The sequence below is a fragment of the Danio rerio genome, chromosome 16 (genome assembly GCF_052040795.2).
Source record: "Danio rerio strain M-AB ecotype USA chromosome 16, GRCz13ab, whole genome shotgun sequence".
Classification (NCBI taxonomy): Eukaryota; Metazoa; Chordata; class Actinopteri; order Cypriniformes; family Danionidae; genus Danio; species Danio rerio.
The window spans coordinates 47,966,933-47,990,495 of record NC_141036.1 but is presented as its reverse complement, the minus strand read 5'-3'; the positions used below and the strand labels follow the sequence as shown (position 1 = coordinate 47,990,495).

Below are 23,563 nucleotides of genomic sequence, written 5' to 3'. Positions count from 1 at the left end.
AGACATTTGTAATTGCATAGGAGACAAATTTGAAAGTACTGTTGGACATTTTTTCTTTAAAAATAAATGTCTAAAATGGTATTGTCTGTGTGTTTTAAATTACAGATTTATTTTGACAGATTTATGGGGTTTAAAGATTAAAATAATGGCTAATTTTATTTGTGAAACTGACGATGGAGAAGTTAATTTTAAAAAATGCTATCAAAATGTATGAGCTGGGTGATTTAAGTATTTAAAGTTGAAAGAAATTAAAGCAATTAAGTTAATTGGTATTAAAATGTATGAGCTGGGTGACTAAGTATTTAAAGTTTGGAAAAATTAAAACAATTAAGTTAATTGCAATTAAAACGTATAAGCTGAGTAACTTGGGTATTTTAAGTTAGGTGAAGTGTCTTGCATGAGTACAACAAACTCAAAACTTAATGTTTCTGTTTACTTAAAATAGATAATTTCATAACTTAAAAAATTTGACGTAACTGATTACCTCAAATTTTTTGAGTTTTGTCAACTTATTCGGGATTACAGTGTATAACAGATACAAGACTCAGCAAAGAGTGTGTGAAACTGGAATATATATAGTCTATGTAATCATTGAGAATGACCATTACGTGTGTAATCAGAAAGATTAAGGAACTGGTGTGCATGCGGTGCATGATGTTATTTGTATTCCAGTTTAGTGACAGATTTTTAGTTCTTCAACAATCTGCAAGCATTAGATCGCTGGTGATCATGACACCAACACTGGGTTTGTCCATATTTGACCCAACATTAGGTCATGACAACACAACATTTTTTTAGTGTACATAAATTGTTCATGAACCTAGAATTTACTTTTTAAAAACCATACATTACACTCAAAAAACATTTGCTTTTTGTTCAAATCACTTAATCAAACTGAGCTCAAACAACACAATTCTTGATATTTATTTGGGGACAACTTGATTGTTTTATGTTCAATCCACTTAAATTTGTATAAACGAATAAGGTAGGTTAGGTAAGTTAGGTAGTCTGGTCGCCTTACAGCAAGAAGGTCGCTGGTTCGAGTCTCGGCTGGGTCAGTCGGCGTTTACTGTGTGGAGTTTGCATGTTCTCCCTGCGTTCGCATGGGTTTCCAAAGACATGCGGTATAGTTGAATTGGGAAGGCTAAATTGTCCATAGTGAATGAGTGTGAGTGAGTGTGTATGGATGTTTCCCTGTGATGGGTTGTAGTGTGCTGGATAAGTTGGTGGTTCATTCCGCTGTGGCGAACCCGGATTAATAAAGGGACTAAGCCGAAAAAAAAAATTAATGAATTAATAAGTTAACTCAATTCCTTCATGCTGTCCCAACAGAAATCGATTATGAGCATTTTTTACTCACCAATGTCCACATATTAGTGCTTCAGACAGTCTCCCTATGTTTCACACTTGTGGCGGTTAATAAAACGGGCATGCGTTGTCAAATATCAGAGGAATTACCGTACCCTTGAGCTGTAATAGAAAAGTGAAATACACCAGCTAAAGCCCTGAGCTCAACACAATGGTGTAGCATTCATCACAGTAAAAGTCTCCCAATGCTTTTGCCCTTTTAAGATGGTTTGTTTCAGACACAAAAGCGGAAGGTCAGCGTGTGTAAAAGGGAACACGATAAAAGACTTGACAGTATATTTTCAGTGATGACCAATTATTGTCTGTTTTTTTTTCTTTCTGCAAATATCGTAGATAATGAAGGTGAAGCTAATAACAAAAGAAGCTATTTCCTCAAACCGTGAGTTCTGTCATCCCTGCAGAGGTGGCTAATACGGCGGAAAAGGCTGCGATTAAAAACTGCCATAGGTAATCATGGATCATTATAGCTTTGCACTTCAGTGACCTCCTTGTGCTATAGAGCATCATGTAGACGGCCCTTTCTGATCATCACTAGCTCATCAAAGTGTGACCCTTTCTGCAGACCTGGGCCCCATGCTGTCCAGTCGTTGTGTCTCCTCTTTTGCTCTTCTGAATTGTGTGCACTGTGGAGACAGAAAAAATACAGCTTTTGTGGTGCTAGTGTTTGCGTCAGCAGTTGCTATCTGTAGATACTGTACAATTGAAACTTAAATTACTGATATCTTTGATTAAAAGCAGCAATACTAAAATGACTCCCATTCATTCATTCCTTCATTTTGATTTATTATTATAAACCACCAGAGATAATATCAGGGGGCCCAACCTCCTCCTACCCCCAGCTCTTCATCTTCAGATTAATAGAAAGTCAGCAGTAACTCAAATAACCAAAACAACTGAGGTCTGCAGAAGAGCATCTCTACAGCTAAGGCACATCCAACATTGAAGCAGATGAGCTACAGCAGCAGAAGAAGAGCTCTCTGGGTGCTGTCAGGTAAGAACAATGAAACTGAGACTACAGTTTCCACTATCTAACCATTATTGAACAACAGAATACTGGAAAATGATGTCTGTTGTGATTATATATATATGACATAAAACAACATGAAAAGCTGGTAAATGTGGTGTAATCATGTGGAGGACATTTTCTTGGCAGACATAGTATCAATTGAGCATCATTTAAACACCAAAACTTTCCAGGAATTTTTGTTGTTGTTGACATTATTCCCTAATGATCACAGTGTTCCCATCTCATGATGGCTTCTTCCAACTGGATAGATGATGGTACATAATGAATAAATTGACTTTTTAGCTTAGCAACCCCAGAAACTTGAGAGCCTTTTGCACTCTACATTTTCTGTCTTTTAAATAGTCTAGATCAGAGATGCTCAAAGTATCTGTGGGCTAAACTTGGCCCATTGTAATAATTTATTTGTCCCACCATCCTATCTGAGAAAGAGTGAGAATGATAGAACGGGTTCAGAGGTTTTATTGCTAAGCAAAAAAAAAAAAAAAAAGCAAACTGAAATTAAATGTTTCAATTAAATGTAAATGCAAATGCTACTGCTGCACGAAATTGAAGAAATTACACATTACGATATTTTTTTTTCTTGCAAATTTCTCAGATGAGTTAAATGTTTATAAAGAATTTATAGTTATTGGTTGGGAAGATTCTATATAGGAGTGCATAACATTTAATATTCTGCACACAACAAATTTTGAAGTGTTAATTTCACTCTCAAAGGGGGAAAATTAACACTTATTCAGTGTTTATATAGGTCCACACTAAATAGAGTTAAAATTAAACTTGAAAAAGAGTATTTTTTTACACTTGCAGTGTTTAAAAACGTTTAAAATTGTGTTTTCTGCTCTCTTTCCTTATTTGCACAAAATAAATGTTAAAACTACACTCGCAGTGTTAATATCTTAACACTAAGAGTGTTCTTCTTGACTCGCAGTGTTAATAGCTTAACTCTAAGAGTGTTCTTCTTGACTCGCAGTGTTAATAGCTTAACTCTAAGAGTGTTCTTCTTGACTCGCAGTGTTAATAGCTTAACTCTAAAAGTGTTCTTCTTGACTCGCAGTGTTAATAGCTTAACTCTAAAAGTGTTCTTCTTGACTCGCAGTGTCTATAGCTTAACTCTAAAAGTGTTCTTTTTGACTCGCAGTGTTAATAGCTTAACTCTAAAAGTGTTCTTCTTGACTCGCAGTGTTAATAGCTTAACTCTAAAAGTGTTCTTTTTGACTCGCAGTGTTAATAGCTTAAATTTAAAAGTGTTCTTTTTGACTCGCAGTGTTAATAGCTTAACTCTAAGAGTGTTCTTCTTGACTCGCAGTGTTAATAGCTTAACTCTAAGAGTGTTCTTCTTGACTCGCAGTGTTAATAGCTTAACTCTAAAAGTGTTCTTCTTGACTCGCAGTGTTAATAGCTTAACTCTAAAAGTGTTCTTCTTGACTCGCAGTGTCTATAGCTTAACTCTAAGAGTGTTCTTCTTGACTCGCAGTGTTAATAGCTTAACTCTAAAAGTGTTCTTCTTGACTCGCAGTGTTAATAGCTTAACTCTAAAAGTGTTCTTCTTGACTCGCAGTGTCTATAGCTTAACTCTAAGAGTGTTCTTTTTGACTCGCAGTGTTAATAGCTTAACTCTAAAAGTGTTCTTCTTGACTCGCAGTGTTAATAGCTTAACTCTAAAAGTGTTCTTCTTGACTCGCAGTGTCTATAGCTTAACTCTAAGAGTGTTCTTTTTGACTCGCAGTGTTAATAGCTTAACTCTAAAAGTGTTCTTTTTGACTCGCAGTGTTAATAGCTTAACTCTAAAAGTGTTCTTTTTGACTCGCAGTGTTAATAGCTTAACTTTAAAAGTGTTCTTTTTGACTCGCAGTGTTAATAGCTTAACTCTAATAAGAGTGTTCTTCTTAACACTAATAATGTTCATTATAGTGTAGGATGATATTTAAATGTATTTTTAGTTATATAGATTGTTGACTGCATTACAGAACAGTTTGCATTCATCAGTTAAAAAAAGAGTCAAAACAGTGTACAAGTTTCAACTTTTATTTTTAACAATGCATCTTAAATGCAGATAAATTTATTAAAGAAAAATATGCTAATTAAATAAACAGTGTTTTGTTGTTTTCTGAAGAGTAGAAATGTATTCAGGTATAAAGTAATAGAGTAATCAAATGTAAAATAATACTGCATAGTCTAAAACTAATCGTTATTAAATTTACAAAAGTAACAAATAGTACTTTTTATGCCTGAATGCTTTTAAAATCCTCACAGTCACAGTGCTCAAAGAACACTTCCGAAATGAAAAAAAATCATAATGCCGACTTAACATTGTGTATACCTTCGATGTGACTATTACAAATTATCACATTGCGATATTGATGCTGAAACGATAAATTGTGCAGCCCTAGTAATGCTGTCACCCACCAAGCAGAGGACTATGCAGAAGACATGGCGAGCAAATTAAGATAAAAACTGTAACTCCATTCTGTTGTAAATAATATTGTTTTTGTTTTTACTGTAATGTTCATTATATAATGTAAACAAAAATATATACTGTATTGGTTAATATAAAGCTATATTTTATATTTATTTTTAAATATGAAATAATTTAGGAAATTACTCATAGCAACTATAAATACCCTTGGCACTAACCTTAATCAAGTTTGGTTTTTGGCCCTTCGTAAGAAAAAATTGGGCACCCCTGGTCTAGATAAAAACAAATTTCACAAAAAAGCTAGAAAACAATAATCACTTAGGCTATTAGTGATAACTTATTAGTTTGTACAATTTTTAAGTGGATTGAACATAAAACAATCAAGTTGTCCCCCAAAAAACTTAAAGAATGGTGTTGTTTCAGCTCATTTTAAATAAGAAGTTTGAACAAGCGCAAATATATATATTTTTTGAGTGTACTAATGTTACACATCTCTGTTTCCCATGAAACATGAGGTGTCGTGTCATTGAGCTCACTGTGCAGCAGTTGCATCACAGATCAGAGTTATTCTGAATTGATTTACAACCGCATGGAATCTTTAGCAACAACACGTCAAAGCGCATTGATGAAATGAGTGAGATAATGCATTCGGTGCTCCCCGCGCGTGGATGGAGAGAGGCAGGACCTGAGGGTGGGACATGAGTATCACGCGTTCGCTCATGCTCCTGTGTTTCGCCTACCAATTCAACCACAGCACTCACACATTGTTCCTGCGAGCCGAACGGGCGCATTAACACAGCATCCAGCATCCCTTCAGCACACCTTCATCATATCACGTGAATCTGACAAAAGCGTCCGGAGAAAAGCTGAAGAGCAGGACACAACAAACCTCCGAAGCTTTGCGCGACACGGCGGTCTTTTTTGTCTGACTTCATGGGACGTGGTTTTATTTCGAAGAGGGGTTAAAGACCTACAAGTCGTCGTCATATTGTCTGTTTGCGCGCTCGAAGACAATGTTTTAGAGCAAACAACGGCGCGCGCGCTTCTCTTTAAATGAGCTCGGACTGGAGAGCCACTGGGAAGCCAAGCAAGGAACTAACTTGAAATCCGAAAGTAAGTATTTCACTTTATGGCTTTGTTGACATTTCACTTGTTGTGTGTTTATTTGTAGTACTACTATTAGCTGACAAGATTTTGTGGCGGGTTTTTGTCGTTTTTTTGACGGGTCAGGTGCAGCCTGCTTATTTGTCTTCTGTTGTGTTGTGTATTACTCCCCCCTTTCCTTCTGCTTCAGATCAAAGTAGTTCATAAACATACTGTATTTTTCTAAACTTAAAGTCAAGTCCTATAAGAGACCGTCTCATTTGCACTTATAAAATAATTAGTGCTTTTGTTTTGTATGTGTGGCCTATAATCAAATTTGCTTAATTATTATGTCATCCCATCACCCTCATTTAAACACAGAAAATTAACGTGATTTTTTCGAGCAAATTTAGAAACAAGTGTTGATCCAATTGACAATAAGCCTATAATAATAAAGCTGAAATCGAATAAAGCCAATGTATTAGGGTTACTGCAGGCTTTAATAATTTCTTTAATAGTTATGGAGCACACAGTGTGCTTCTTGAATTTAAATCTAGAGATTATAGTAAAGGATTGTGCTTCATTTAAGTTGTTTTCATTGCATTTTATTTGGTATTAAAAATTTTATTAATTATAAATTTTAATGATACATTTTCCTTTATTAAAAAAAAAAAGTCAGTTCAGTGTTAACATCATAGTCTGGTCAGCTTTCTTTTTTAACATGTCTGGTTTGTTAGATTTAAAATAAAACACAAACCTTCTTGTTCAGTAAAGGCCAGTATTGTAATCAGAGGCTCTGAAAATTCCATTTAGCCTCGCAATTTTATTTTCTTATACACCCAAATTGGTTTTTCTACAGTAAATCATGTAGATCTTATGGTCGTGATTTCCCCACTGTATCAAATCTTTACTACATGATAGGCAGCAAGCACATTTTCTAACCTACAAGAATGACACATTTATGAAACAAAATGAACTGAAATGTTGCTTTTTCCACAATATTAAAAATGATGAAATGTTCAAATAATGATGCACTATTCAAATATCATCAATTACAGTACAATTTTTTTAATGATCCTTAATGGAAAAATATGCTTTATAGTGGCTAGATGGTGAGGTTACATCTTCTTGCAAACACTAATGGGGTCACGCTAACAACATGCCCTTTGGTTACTCACCTCAGTTTCTTTATTATTATTATTCATCCAGTCATAAATAATATTTTGGTCATTTCTCTATGATATTTACTTGTTTGTTAATAGCGGTTACACAATTTCCCTTAAACTGCATTTTTATGCATTGCATTTTTCTGTACCAGCATGCAAGACCGTTTTCCTACATGTGGTTTACTGCTGTCTTCTGAAAAATGTTAAGGCATTCGCCATCTGAATTACATGCGTGCCTAAATAATTGACATGCATGAATGATTAATTCAGACATAAACCTGAGCATGGTTTTCATGGGAGTACAGGAGCTGGCCGTTTGCCGCTCACGCTTCTAGATGGCTATTGAATAAATCATCGTTGTAGAACTGACAGGGAGTGAGCCTCCGGCACTGTGAGCTCATCACACCCTCTTATTCATATTAATGCTTTTAAAAAGGCAAAGTCTCACCAGACCTAGAGGCAAATTTAGGATTTTTTTCCCCAGAACAGTGTCACATGTGTGAAGGGGTGAAGGAACATCGTTTCAGAGGTGAACATTGTCCATCTACTATGAGCTACAATTTTGTTGTGATCTGTTATAGAATGCTTAGGTGGCATTTTTATACAAAAATTTCTGACCTAAACTTAAGGTTTGTGTTGGCGGATTTTCTTAGAGCATGACTGAAATTATAATGTCTAATAATTTGTATTATAGGACTAGCTTGAGTTAGATTTATATCTTTCATCCATATGATTCATTCATTTTCCGTGAAAAACATAAGTACGTTTATTGCAATATCAAAATATTCATGTTTTATGTATTCCAACACTGAAAAAAAAAACAAAGTTAAGGCAACTCAAACCCTTTGAGGAAACCATTTGCAACAAACCATTTAAAGTGAACTGTGAACTTAATCCATTTGAGTAAACGAAGCAATTTGAGCACAGTAAAACCCAATAAATGAAGAGAACTCAACTCAAACCGTTTTAGGAAACCGATTACTAAAAACCATTTGAGTTTAAAAAAAAACTGATCTGATTACTGTGAACTTACTCCATTTAAGTTGAAGTACTGAGGTATTTAATGAACTAATCACCTTTAACACTGAGTTAAAAAATCTTCAAATGAATAGAATTAACTTTCGGTCAATTTAAGTTAACTACACTCATTTCATCAAGTTGACTGTTGGGTTTTACAGTGAAGTAAGTTATGCAGTTGGGTTAATTTGTTCCCCACTGATTGTCATTGTATTGACATAAATGGTTTAAAGAATTTCAAAGATGTACTTTTTTGTAGGGATTCACATTTTGGCTTATATGAGTTACTAATAAGTCTTAATATTTGGAAATTGGAAGCCGATAACCGATATACAGGGTATTAGATAAACATTTTCTAAGCCTAATCTGAGAAACAAGCTGATTTAAAGGTGCAGTTAGTAGGGGTGTCACGATTTCAATTTTTAATCGAAATCGATCGAAATTTATGCTCAATTTTGATTATCGAATCAAAAAATAGAATCGTCGATGCTGCCACGCCCCCATGTCACGTCAGCTTGGCTTGCCAAGCGGGAAAAAAACAGGCTTGTTGAAGTGCTTGTTAAACTGCAGAAGCAGGAGACCCGTCGACAGAGCTTAAACCCTCTCCTCTTTCAATAAAGTCGCCGGTGTGGAAGCATTTTGGATTTCCAGTGAGTTATGTTGACAACGTTCGTGTTGTCGACAAAAAAAAACACAGTTTTGCAAGCTCTGCTATGTACGTATTACGTACGGTTCGTCCGATAGACAACACCGGCATCGCGATCCTCCGCCCGCCCCCGTTGCAAATCCGCTCACGAAAAGTACACACTAAGGCCCTGTTTACACTGTCTTTGTTTTTAAATGGCATTTTAGAACAACAATTTGACATCCACAGTGGCGTGTAGCATTTCTGAGCAGCCCTCCTTCCTCTCTACCTCTGAAAATGCACATCACGTGACCACACAGACACAGACAGCCATGCGCTCGAGACAGCAGGTCCAGGCAGTCAGAGGACTGCTTCAATCTTTCACTCACTTGTACTTACTCATTTTAGCGAACACCTCAGATACTGTTGGCTGGTTCCTGTTGGTTGTGCGTCTTTTTTACCTACGCCATTATAACGACACAGATCACTGCCTATTCACGAGTCCCGCAGAAAAAAGTGATTGACAGGTGGTAATTATGTGTGTAACTTGCCTTTATTCATTTACTGTATGATTTGTTTATGGGTAAAACAAAGACCATACAGGTCAGGTAGTTTAAACGGTAGGCTACAAATAATTAATTGGTCATTAATTAATTAATTAATTATTTATAATCGAAAATCGAATCGAATCGTGCCTTTAGAATCGAAAATGTAATCGAATCGAGGATTTGGAGGATCGTGACACCCTTAGCAGTAAGTGATTGTCTTCAGAAACATCTTTAATTGTGCTGGTTGAAAGTCTCTTCGCATTCCAATGTAATGATTAAAGTGAAAGATCTAAATGTGTTTATATGTGTTTTAATATTCTGGGTAAGGCATAAGACTAAAAAGTCATCCAATTAAATATTATCAGGCCGGTAATTCCCATGATTCTGATAATTAACCCAAACTGTCTGTCAGTATTTGTACATCTGCGCAGCCGTTCACACAGATCCGCCGTGGACACAAGTGACAGCGGTAAAAACAAATGCTGAATCAAAACTTTTTAAAATCCTGAATCAATATTGGAGTTACTTTTGCACGCTGGAGGAAGGACGACACCATGGCTGACGGATTTCTTTTCAACACTTTCCAGACAATAGCAGTATGACTGCCAATATGTTGAATACACTACTTTTTTGTGTTCTACTAACAAAATGAATCCATACATGTTTGGCACAACATGAACAAGTAAATTATAGCCGAGCTCTATCTCGCACAGCACTGTCTTTACTATTGACCTAAGTTGATAAATGCTCTGTGCAGCACATGATTCAAGCAATTGGTACTGTTTTTTATTGCTTTTGATGCGTTCAGCGATGTAGCTCATATGAAACTGTATGTCATCTTTTATCAGTTTGGCAAATCTGTAATTCCACCATGACCACAGAATTGAGTACGGGCAGGAAAAACCTTTCAAAATGCAGTTAAAAATTCGATCTAATTCATGTATCTAAGTTGTTTTTAATTGTATATTTATTGTTTATTAATGGAATGTTCTTGCCATGAAAATAGCCTTTGTTGCTGACATGGCAATGAATAAAAATTCATCATCATCATCATCATCATCATCATCATCATCATCGTGCAGTTTAATCACTGAATGCATTTACTCACAGTCTGGAACCCCGCAGTTAGGGATCAAAATGCCTTGATCAGGCTTGATATCAATGTTTGAAATTGACTCAGGGATCTATAGTATTGTTTTTTTTAACACATAATTGGCACTATGGGTGCATGATTAATCGAAAAAAAGATCTCAATTCTACCCCCTCACGATCTTAATCCAGCATCTTTATGATTCAGCTAATTATATTTAAGTTCAGGAGAGGCATAAAGGCGAGTTGCACAAGTCTTCTCATTGTTTTACATACATACCTCCAAATGGTGTTAAAAATCACATACTGTATTTTTAAAGTATACGTAATTCTAGTGCTGCACGATTCTGGCAAAAATGTGAATCACGATTTTATTTGTTTTTTGCTTAAAATCAAGATCACGATTTTTTTACGACTCTGTAAATGTAAAATAAAGGTTAATATTATTAGGCTATTATTATGGTTAGTTCTTAAAAATAAGTTTAAAAACAATAATAATATTAGGCCTGAGTGTAGCTCTACTGTTGCTTAAAATGATAAATTTTGTATAGTCATTATGGTGGACTTGAACAGACTTTCAATGTGTCCTGTTTGTTAATTCACAGTAAATGATGACATCAGAACACAACTATTCATAATTATAAAGTTTATTTATTATGATTAAGGCGTGCTTGTCATCTGTTATTGACAACATTATTAGACCATTTGTTGTTTTTACCGGTAAAATTTGAATTTTGTCATTATCAGATTCCTTCTTGCATTATATTCAACATTATATAGGCTAGGGTTGTTATACTGTTATAATAATAGCCCACTCATGGTAACCTTTATTTTACATCTACAGAATCAAAAAAAAAATAAAAAATCTGAGAAAAACGGGATTCTCATTTTAGCCAGAATCGTGCAGCCGTGTGTATATGCAATAGTCACATTGCAGGATTAGATTGTTTTAAAGATTAAAAGATAAAGATATTATTAAATGTTATTTTTATATTATTGTATAAAATTATTATATGTTATTTTACATTTGATTTGTTCAATGTTTGTATTTGGATACTGTTAGACTAGCAAACTCCCTTAAGCATCTCTTATTTAACTTTTATTTTTCCTTGTGTTTATACATGCTTGTAATTTATTATATTTTATGCAGATGCACTGCATAGAAAAATAACATGCCAGTCTATCTAAATTAGTGAACTTCTTCCAAATAGAGCCATTCAAATCATCTTGTGAAATTATATTCATATCTCAGCAAAACGAAATGCTGCAATATCAGATTTTTCCAATATTGTGCAGCCCTAGCGTGCTTAGACTTGCAATACAACAAGGTTGATAAATCCATATTTACATGTACAAAACTCACTCAGTGTTGCAGTAGTTTCCCCTCAGAAAGCAGTGTAGAGAGTGTTGGCACTTGGCCCCCTTTTTTTGGGGTCTTTGACATCAGCAGTGGAGATCAGCTCAAGCAGCGCAGCTTTTGTTTGGGTGGGCTTCCCAGCTCATGTTTGTGGATTTTTTTTTCCCCTGTGTCAAGGTCGACTCGCTGTGATACACATGCTAGCCATTTCCTGGTGCATGTGGAGTTTCTCTCTTGGAGATCACAGCTTACAATCCATTTCGCTGCTGCCCAAACCCCCAGGCAACTGTGAAATTGAGTGAGACACGGTTAAGCTCTTAGTGTGAACTGCGGTTTGGGAGAACAGAGGGACTGTTGGGTGATTCATGAGGTGGAAGGTTTCAAATTCAAGTCTTTACTTTCTCCAATTAAATCATGTGGCTATAGAATTCACAACAGAAATGTTTGTTTCCATTTATCCTTCAAAAATACATCTATTCATCTGGTGTAAATTGCTATTTTGAATTTTTCAAAAGAATCATAAGCAATAGAAGATTATGTGCCAACAAAGTGGGTAGGGATTTAACGATTCACCGTGAGCCGGTTGAATTGGTTCAAATATGTGAAGATTCAAATCAGTAGAAATGTTGACTGAATCGCTATACATGTTTTAAACAGAGGGGGCGCTCGCTTTACCTGCTTATCAGCGGCGAGCAAGAGGTGGGACAGCAGCAGTGTTACCAGACGTACGACCTCTGTATGATGTACGATCAATAATGAAAACAGTCATTTTAAACAGGAGATAATCTGCTTTTGTTATTTCAGATTTATATAAAAAAAGTTAAAAAGACTGAAGTTATGAAGTGAGTTTGGAGTAAAAACAAGTTATTATATGTGGGGTTTTTTATGTGGAGCATTTACTACACAGAGCCGTAGGCTGTTTCTTAAAATGCGTTCTTCAGTGATCTTGCATCCTTGTGTACTTGTGTAACGTCATTATCAACTACCAAAGTTCAATTCCAATATTCAAGACCGCAAGTACAGAGAACGCCTGAAAGTTCACAGATATGTTCTTGATATCGAGGATGCATCGATGCAGACTTCAACACAGCACTTGCTCTAGAAGTCCCAGAAGTCAATGCAAATGAAGGTGGGAAGCACAGCATTTTATATAGATTTATTATTGAAGTTCAGAGATACACTTAACTGATTTACCTCAGGAGTTTCCCTAAATGAAACTGTGAAAGTAAACATCCCAATGGAAATCTTAATAAAGACAAAAACACATTAAGGGTGTTTATATGTTGAAATTCGTATTAAAATCTGTTTGCATAGTATATATTGTGAAAAGGGGAAAACAATAAATTGTTGTATGAATGCTGTAGCGTTTAAATAATTTTCGGTTAAAGATGCGTAAGTGTCATGTGACCATCTGGTCTCCCGAGTTCGTCCTTCTAAGGTGACTTGGCAAGACCGGTCTTCATAAGAACACAAGTCCGTTCTCTGCATTCTTGGAATTGAGAAATAGCCGTAGTTAATTGAAAAAGTTATGCAAGCAGCTGCCATTATCACAGAACAGAACATTATCACAGAAGATTTAATGTGACTGATTTGATGTGTAGATTTAATGATTTAATGTGTAACTGATTTTGTTTTGAAACATTTTATGATTTTTCAAAATGTTTTTGCTGAACAACCCCTTCCCCAGCAATTTAACCCCTTGCAGATGAGGAAAAACATAAAAGATTAAATTATAAAATTTTAAATAAACAAATAAAATACAAATAAAAGGTACCTTTATGACATCCTTCACATAACTCAATCCAGACCTCATCCTCATTTATGGTATTTAGTCCTAGTTTCCCCAAATTGTATATATATATTATATATATATATTTATGTGTATATATATATATATATATATATATATATATATATATATATATATATATATATATATATATATATATTTATTTATTTTTTTTATTTATTTATTTTTTATACATGATCTGTATTTTGTACAGTATCTTTTGTATAAAGTATTGTGTAAAGTATTCTTCTACTTTTTTGGTTCTTGCATGACTAGAGCTTTTTCTTTATGGTTTGTAATGTAATGTCTTATCTGGAAGAACCTATGAGAATGACTTAATTTCTTTTCCAACTAATAACTGATTTTTTGTATAATAACTTTATCTGCCCATATTCAATGTCTAATTGATTTTGATTATGTTTTTGTAGCTTGTCAGTAAATTATGTCTCTGTGTAGTAAATGGTGCTCTATATGAAAGTGCAAGAGGTTTACCAGAACTGGCTTTACTGACAAGATGCTCATAAAAAATACATTCATTGCACAACCCCACATCATAGTCTTATAGTTTATTACCAGTCATATGAAGAAAAGCGTTGTGCTTTAAGGTAATGATTGCGCCTCAGACTAAAAGAGACCCACTGCGCTTCATAAATGTAATGGATTACCTCCCGGCTCTATAGATTAATGAGGAACAGTAAAGCCCGGTTCAGATCTCCTCAAGCACTCTTTGCTCATTTGAAAAGAATTTGTAGATATAGAATGTATCCCAAGGCTGTAATTAAACTCAAAATAAAAAAGGACATGCACTTCTCCCGCAGGACAACCCCTTTCTCTGGGGAAATGCATGGTTTGAAATATTTCAAATGGGTCTCAAAAAAGTGTCAGATCCATGGGGGAAAAATAACCTTCTTGGTTCATCTTTTACTTACTATAATGTCTTAGTATTCATACAATGCTATTCAGTGGGATGCAAAGCAGTTTGTTTTACAGAAGACAGAAAGTTGTACAGGTTTGGAATGACTTAACTGATAGCTTAGGGATAGTTCACCATAAAACAAAAATTCTGCCATCAAAAAATGCTGCTTGTTCAAGCTACTTATTTTAAGGTGGCATATACTACATCGTTTTAATAAATTAAATTGTTCCCTGATATCTACATGGTAGGTTTTTGGCTTTGGTAAGTTTAGGAATTCTCCAGAAACTGTTTAATAAGCTCATTTATTGCTCCATAAAATACCCATAAAGTCCGAAAGTCCATATTTGACCATGTAAGGTTTGTGTCATGAATATTAATGAGCTTCGCTCTGACGTGCTGCTCTAACAGACTTGCACGCACACACACATCACGTTGTATGCTGAACACGGACAAATATTAACTCAGAGTATCATTAACCTAATTTGCTCATTAGATCTGTTGTTAATGAAAGCTAAATTATAATTATACTTGACAAAGGAGAGTGATAGAGATGTACCGCATTTTATTTTGAAGCTGTTGTCAAAGAAAACACTGCCAGGAATTAATATCAACTTCTGAATGAACCTATGATATTTGGGCTGAGTAATTTTACACGATTTAGCAGTCTACATGCGTTTGTTGAAACATATGCATCAAATTTTACAATAAACATGACAAATTAACAAAAGATATAACTAAACAGACCTTATGCCTCTTTGGAGTGGAGATAAATAACTGTGTAAATCTTGCATTTTGAGTCCTGAGGCCAGTTTGACAATAACAATAACAATTTGGGGATTAAGTTTTACATAGTAAGTGAAATATACACTTAAAATAACTGAGGGAGGACAAATTATCACCGATATCTCACAAGAAAACATTTGGCTTGCTTATCAAACGCTTGAGGTGTGCATATTATTGATCTCAGAGCTGCAAATAAGTCATATTCTCTTGATGATGTCAGCTTCAGTGCCAGATGAATGACCTAAAGTAGCCGTACATGCAAATGTGAATGGCGTAGCCAATGAGTTTCATCACAGTTTGTTTTGACTTCTGGTTAGCCCTTTGCCCACTGGGGTTGTACACTCGTGCACTGAAAAAAATGTTTAATGATAGTTCCTTGAATTTTCTACATTTCTTTTAAGATAAGTACTTGTAAAAATTTATTTGGGCTGAATTTAAACAAATTAAGTTGAACATTGCTAAATTTAATTTGTTTGTGTAAATTCAACACATGTAAATTGTTTGCAACCATTTTGCAGACACTATTTTTTTCAGTGTGGAATTTGATTTACATTTTATAAATGCCAGAATAATGAGAGAAAAAAATTTTGAGATTTTTTTTTCTATTAATTTCTAGACAGTCAAAAGTTCACATCTATTTCCTTGGTATTTTTTTAAGCTTTACTTTTCAACTGTATAACATTGGTCAGACGTTTTGGGTATCCTTCCACAAGCTTCTCACAATAGTTTGCAGGAATTTTGGCCCATTCCTCCTGACAGAATTGAGTCTTGAGTCTAGAGTCTTGCTAGCACAAGCTTTTTCAACTCTGCCCACACATTTTCTATTGGATTGAGATCAGGGATTTGTGATGGCCACTCTAAAACATTCACTCTGTTGTCCTTAAAGCACATTTTAACTAATATGGCAGAATGCTTAGGGTCATGGTTCATTTGGAAGACGCATTTGTGGCCAAGTTTTAATTTTCTGGCTGATGTCTTGAGATGTTGCTTCAGTATTTCTATGTTCTTTCTTCATGATGCCATCTATGCTGTGAAGTGGACCAGTCCCTACTGCAGCAAAACAGCCCCACAACATGATGCTACCACCCCCATACTTCACAGTTGGGATGGTGTTCCTTGGTTTGTAAGCTTTCCCCTTTGTCCTCCAAATGTAACACTGGTCATTATGGCCAAACAGTTCATTCGTAGTTCCATCAGACCACAGGACATGTCTCCAAAAATTAGTTTTTTTCCCAGTGTAATTTAGCAAATTGTAATGTGGCTTTTTTGTTGATTCTGGCTTGTTGATTTACCCATTTTCCAAACTTTTGGTTTCAACTGTAGCTCATTTACTTAATAAATTGAAGGCAATGGGTTTACTCTTTTTCAATTAATCACTGCGGGGTGCCTGTTGACTATGGGCAGAATAACATATTGCCATTAGAGTCAGCAATGCAACACACAAGCGCTCTATTACCATTAAATGCATTTTTTTTGCCACACAAAAGTGTTTTTGAACCTGCAAATGATACTGTCCAACCACTTAATTCACAAAGAATGTTTTGGCCATGTTTTTGTGTCTTTTTCTGGATTTTGAACCTGTATATGGAGGATAAGGGAGCTCGTGGATTTCGTCAGAAGTATCTTAATTTGTGTTGTTGGATTGTAGTGACATGAGGGTGAGTAATAATAGCAGAATAACACTTTTAGGTGAACTAAGCCTTTAAATCACATGTTTGTGTAAATCATTCATTTGAAGACTTTAATCTATCTCTGGTCTTCTTGTTTATGCACAAGATGAAATCCATATAAGTGTGATGTCCAATCCCTTACCTGCTCTTCACGAGTGCTCCAAAAGCATTGGAAATAATGCATGTCTATTTTTGGCCCATGTCGGATGAATCTCTGCTCTCCATTCGCCTGTGTTTTGTGTGTGTGTGTGTGTGTATATCTGTTGTTCTGCACAGACAGCTGCCAGATGCAAGCAAATGATTTTATCTCTCGAGATGAAGATGCCCTCCAATGCTGATAAAAGGGCTTTGTAAATACACAAGTGCATAATGAGAGACCATCTCCATTCTGACAGCCTACATGATGGAAATTATTCCCGCCTGCTGTTTTCACCATTCTTCTGGGAATCTTATTGTTATACTAAGTGCATGTACATATTTGGTTCCTTTTTTCCCACCTGGTATTAACATGCATTTTTATTTGGTGATTTGATCACTGAAGTGGTCGGCCAAGATGCATTACTGAATCCACCTGGTATAAACAAGCTTTCAAATGCAGCTTTTGAATGACTGCTTGTGTGCAGATTTCATCTAAACTCTTTCTTCTTATCTCCAAGGGAATGAAAAATATTTGGATTGCGAGATTTATTTCACTCGTTGGTACAACACTTCCCATAATAATAACATACTGTTCAGTGAGTAAGTGAGTTCATAGAGTAGCTGTTTCTGTGGCTCTCTGAATGTTTTTGACCAATGAGTGTTTACACTACTGAAGAAATTCAGTCAAATGCATTTTAGGCTACCTCTGGCAGTACTACTAAAAGCTACCATAAACTGTAATATTTAATCAAAAGGTTATGAATTGCTGTGAGATTGCATTGGTATTCCAATATCGCTGAGTTAAATTTGTAGGTTTTCATTCATCATTTAAATAGGCTATTATCAAAATTTACATTTTAATTTTAAAGATGTTATAATTTTGTTGTAATTTGTGATTTCTATTATTTTTTTTATGTCAGTGTATCTTCTTTTAAGTTTGAGTTATATACATTACATCCCTAAAGTATTCATAGCGCTTCACTTCTTCCACTTTTCTTTAAGTTAAAGCCTTATTCCAAAATGGATTAAATTCATTTATTTCCTCAAAATTCTACACACAATACCCCATAATGACAATGTGAAAAAAAGAATTTTGGAAATTGTTGCAAATTTATTAAATTAAAACCTGAAAAATCACATGTACAGAAGTATTCACAGCCTTTGCCGTGAAGCTCTAAATTAAGCTCAGGTACATTCTGTTTCCACTGATCATCCTTGAGATGTTTCAGCAGCTTAATTGGCGTTCACCTGTAGGTAAATTCAGTTGATTGGACATGATTTGAAAGGCATACACCTGTCTATATAAGGGCCCAGGGTTGACAGTGCATGTCAAAGCACAAACCAAGCATGAAGACAAAGGAATTGTCTGTAGACCTTCGCGAGTGGATTGTCTCGAGGCACAAGGCTAGGGAAGGTTACAGAAAAAATTCTGCGGCTCTGAAAGTTAAAATGAGCACAGTGGCCTCCATTTTCCGTCAGTGGTTTATGTTTGGAACCACCAGGAGTCTTCCTAGAGCTTTCATTTTAGTTAGTTATTTAGTTATTTAAAAAAAAAAAAAAAAAAAAAATATATATATATATATATATATATATATATATATATATATATATATATATATATATATATATATATATATACTGTATATATATATATTTGGATTTACTTTTAAAGATAAAGTATTTATTTTTTGTTTGTCTATTTGTATTTATTTGTTTTATTATTTATTTATTTATTTTCATTTATTTATTTACTTTTTTTAGAAAAATAAAACTGCAAAAATATTTTGTTGGCAACTAGCTGAAATAAAATAAGTTTAAAGTGAAGTAAAAATTAGTAAATATCTATTTTAGTTAATGTATTCAATAATAGCAAGAATGGTGTTAGCCTTAGTTAACTGTAATGGGCCTGATTAGTCCAGAGCTAAAAGCTGAACTGGAGCTGAACTCTGCAGGCGTCATTGGCAATGATGATCCAGTGTCTTTCTCTCTGAAATGGGGATTATGTAAAAACTGTTGAAAAGGTAATTATGCAGATGGTATGAGCAGCTAGTGTTCAGTGTCACTGCTCTCTCTGAAGGAGAAAAGCCTGTCTCTGCCCTTGAGGGAGTCAGAGGCCTTTCACAGCACTGATTCTAGATCATAAAGCATAAATCAAGACATTTCACATTTAAACGGCGCTGGATAAAAGGTTGAGTTAAGGTCAGAGTCTGGGCCTCAGCCATCACAGTGGATCTTTCCTTGAGTGCCGAGTAATGAATTTCAGCATTACAGTCATTTTTATGACTTCTCCATCTTTGTCACAGCGACGTCTGCGGTCCAGCATTCAGCTAACAAGAGGCAGAAGGATATAATGCTCCGCTCAGAAGTTTGACCTCTGTTACTGAGATCAATAATGTGCTTGTTGTACATTATTGATTTCTGGGTTGATTTTATTTATTATTTGGATTAGAAACAACCAATTTTACAGATTTAAACTTTCTTTTAAGGGTTAGTTCACCCAAAATTCAAATTTCCTCACCATTTACACATACTTGTTTGGTGGTTTCAAAACTAAATATTTTGAAAAAAAAAGTTCAGAAAAAAGGCAGAAAAACCAGCCAGTCTGCCACAAAAATACTATAGAAGACAACCAAATTTTCAGTCCGGTTTGCAATAAATAGAGGATGATTTAATTGACATCTTTGGGTAAAGTATTACTTTAAAACTGTCTTGACCTTTACTTTGCTTTTACCATGTTTTTTTTTTTTTTTTAGTGTTCAAATTTGTTGCATTTTTTTTCAAATCTAGTTTAAATCTTCACCTAAACCCAGACTTAAATTTTAATACTAAACTATTTATTCTTACACTTCAAAATGTTCACATTAGAATATCATTATATTGTACCATATAGTATTAAAATCCTTATATAACTTTGTTGGTGGAAATATTTCCACATTTAGAAATAATTCGATGCCATTGAATTTTAATATTTATTTCTGAGTTTGAACAAATGGAGGTATTGTTAATATTAAAAACAATATATGATTATTTATTTATTTTTTTAATATTTTCAAACATTACATTTCTCCCTTAGTTTTAGTATTTGTTTGTTTGTCTTTGCAAAAGTTAGTGTGGTTTAAAAAATAGTTACAACATGAGTTGAGAAATGAGACAAATAAAAGACACATTTCGTATATAATCAGAATATTAATATTATTGTACATAGTTCCTATTTATTTTCATATTGGAAACATCATATGTATGCTGATTTAAATATTCATTCATTCATTTTACTTTGGCTTAGTCCCTTTATTAATCAGGGGTCACCACAGCGGAATGAACCGCTAACTTATCTAGCATATGTTTTACACAGCAGATGCCCTTCCAGCTGTAACCCAGTACTGGAAAACACCCATACACTCTTATTCACACACATACACTGTGGCCAATTTAGTTTGTTCAAATTGACCTATAGCGCATGTGTTTAGACTGCAGGAAAAACCGGATCACCCATGCCAACACAGAGAGAACATGCAAACTCTACACAGAAATGTCAACTGGCCCAACCGGGATTTGAACCAGCAACCTTTTTGCAATGAGGCAACAGTGATAACCACTGAGCCACCGTGTCGCCTATTTTGAACATATTTATAAAATATGCTATCAAATTTACCATTTATTTTTATTTTGCAAGAACAATTTCATTTTCAGTTTGTATACATGTGCACCTTGCTGCATTTACAAAAAAAAAAAAAAAAAAAATATATATATATATATATATATATATATATATATATATATATATATATATATTAAAACTAAACAGAAAACAAACAACCAAACAAAAATAAAAAAATTTTATGTTAATGTTAATCTATTCAAAAGTGATCATTATTATCATACTGCGCACAATGTACAACAAATATATAATAAAGAATGTATCACTACAGAACTGTACATCAACTTCTTCTGTTACTTCAACATCTTTGACATAACTGATGAAAGGACTCCATATGTTTTCAAAAACATGCTGTTTAGCTTTTAGTGTGTAAGTTATTTTTTCTAATGGCTGGCTTGATAACATCTGTCTTATAGGGTGCTTTCACACCTGCCTTATTTAGTTCGGTTAAATCGCACTAGAGTTCGACTTTCCTCTTTGTGTGGAATGAACCGCAAAAAAATTATTTATTGACCGAGCTTTACCCACAATTTTAAACAGAGAGACAGGGAAAAACAATAAAATAAACAACTTGCGATGTGCATTCGCCATTTCCAAAGCATTAAAACATTGTTTTCCAGCCGCAGCCGCATTTCATTCTCGAAATGTATAGCTTTTCTAAACTGATGTAAACAAACTATATAGTATACTATGAGCAAGAATACAATCAACCAGCGCAGTTATTCCTAGTAAAAAGCAAAAGTTACATTGGCATTTTCCCGCACATTAATTTTGATCAATCAAAAAGCAGTTTATGAAATACATTTAATAACATCTGGCCATTGAGTGATGTGGATTTTGTCACATGACTGTATTTTGTTTTTTTGCCCCAAAAATGGCAGAAAAATACTACAATGTGTTATCTGTTGCCCTTGGTCTGGACCAAACGAACCAAACAACAAATGTGAAAGCACCTTTAACCATTGAGTAGTGTTTGGTCGTTGCGTCTTTGTCCATAGCAAAGCTACACATCTTTTGGCTTAAAGCAAGCTGAGGTCTGTAAATATTTGTTTGTTTTTACTATAATTTCAGTTCTCTGGGTATTAACAGCTTTGACTCTTACCTCTTCCCAAAATAGTTTAATCTTTGTACATAAAATTTTGCATTTCTATTAAAGAATGCTATTAATCCGTAATCAAAGTATCCTTGCTTCAAATTAAAAAGAACAAGGAGCATTAGTAAAAAAGCAGCCTTAGGGCAGAAACATCCTTCACAAAATGTCAAATATCTATATTTGTTATGTCGACGTACTTGAGCAGAATGTGTTTCAAAGAGATTTATGTGATAATGAAGGCATGATGAGAATGAGGTAAATTGCTGCGATTGCTCTTGGCTAGTGGTGGTTGTTCGGCTCCGAAGAGCGAGAGTGCCGTCCCGCTGCTCTGCTCTCCAGTTGGTGACATTTTACACTGACCCCTAGTGCGGTCCAGTGTGTCTGTCTGTGATGACGCAACGTGTTCAGCAGAGTCACACTGGCACAGTTGTGTCCGAGCCGCAGGCAGTTTGCTCAAATAATGAAACCTGATGTAGGCAAAAGCATTGATGCATGATAGTTTTTGGATTTTCAATATTGCTGATATTATTAAACCCATTTCTTCTTGTTCTGACCTTACTAAATGTTTACCTGAACATGTGGATGACTAGTCATTTTTCAAAGGTAAATGCAAATAAGTCCTTTTTGTATCTAAAGCTCAGTCTTTTATTGGTCCATTGATAATTCCTCAGTCCCAATTGGCAAACTCTCCATCCTAAATAGTATTTGAAAATAGAATTAGTTTGACCCAGATCATAGTATGTTGAATTATGCCAAAGGTTCCCGGATGGTAAAAATTTTAAGTGTAGATATTGCCCGCAAAACATAGAGCGATGGATGTGAATTTGATTAGAACTACAAACGTGGGCAAAAAATTTTAATAAACTACAAACATGGTGTACGCATGAGACCAACCGTCAAGTAGAGAGGCTTCGGTAAAGATGTCTGTATGACTGTTAATAAATATCTAGCCAACTGGAACATAATTAAACCGTGTTCTTCATGTTATATTTCATCTGCAACAATAATATAAACTTGTATACAGACATGTTTGGACATTAACACAATAACACATGACTTAGTCCTGCTCGTATGTCCTGATTCCCGTGTTTTGTTTCTAGCCTTGTCAGTGTTCATAGCCTTGTTTTATGTTTAATTTATTTGCCGTTTTTTGTTATGACCTTTGCCTGCACCTGGACTACGATTATTGGATCTTGATTGTTTTGTGTCTCTGTTGATGACCTTCTGCCTGTACGATGTCCCATAATAAACTGCACATGGATCCACACTCCGTTGTCGGCCGACTCTCTCGTAACAATAATATTTTGCAAAACACTTTTGGTGTTGTTGACGATACGGTTAGGGACAGGTTTTGTGGTATGGGTAGTTTTAGGGATTGTTAAGTTGTAAGGGATGGTCAACAGTGTAATTGTAAATGAAATTACAGAAATGAAAAATAATGGAATCAAGCATACGTACAATGTAAAAACAAGTATTTACATGATTTATTTCTGTGTAAGTACTGTTTTCAGAGTTGGTAATATTTCATCTTCTACCTTTTTTTTGCGCAACATTGCAAGACGTCGCTCTTCACTTTCTCAATAATATACTGAAGTGCTTTGGTCACATCTCGGATTGATTATTGCAATTCTCTCTTATTTGGCATAACTAATAAACAACTTTATTTATAGTTAAAAAAGCTAAAAAAAAAATATTAATTATTAGCCACTGGTGCCATTTTAAAACATTAGTACTTAATCGTTAGATAGACCATTAGATAATCATTAGATAAGATCATTAGTTATTATTTATTTGTTATTTCTTTAGATAATAATAGTGGT

The 23,563-nt window shown here is 34.6% G+C and overlaps 1 protein-coding gene across 1 annotated transcript in view; it reads left to right on the top strand.

Annotated features, from left to right (window-relative positions):
- The first annotated feature begins 5,678 nt into the window (after positions 1–5,678).
- kcnj21 (potassium inwardly rectifying channel subfamily J member 21) overlaps positions 5,679–23,563 on the top strand; it is a 44,388-nt gene continuing 26,503 nt past the window's right edge. Inside the window, 1 exon segment of the mRNA NM_001089393.1 lies at positions 5,679–5,924. The gene's annotated coding sequence lies outside the window, so the exon portion shown is untranslated.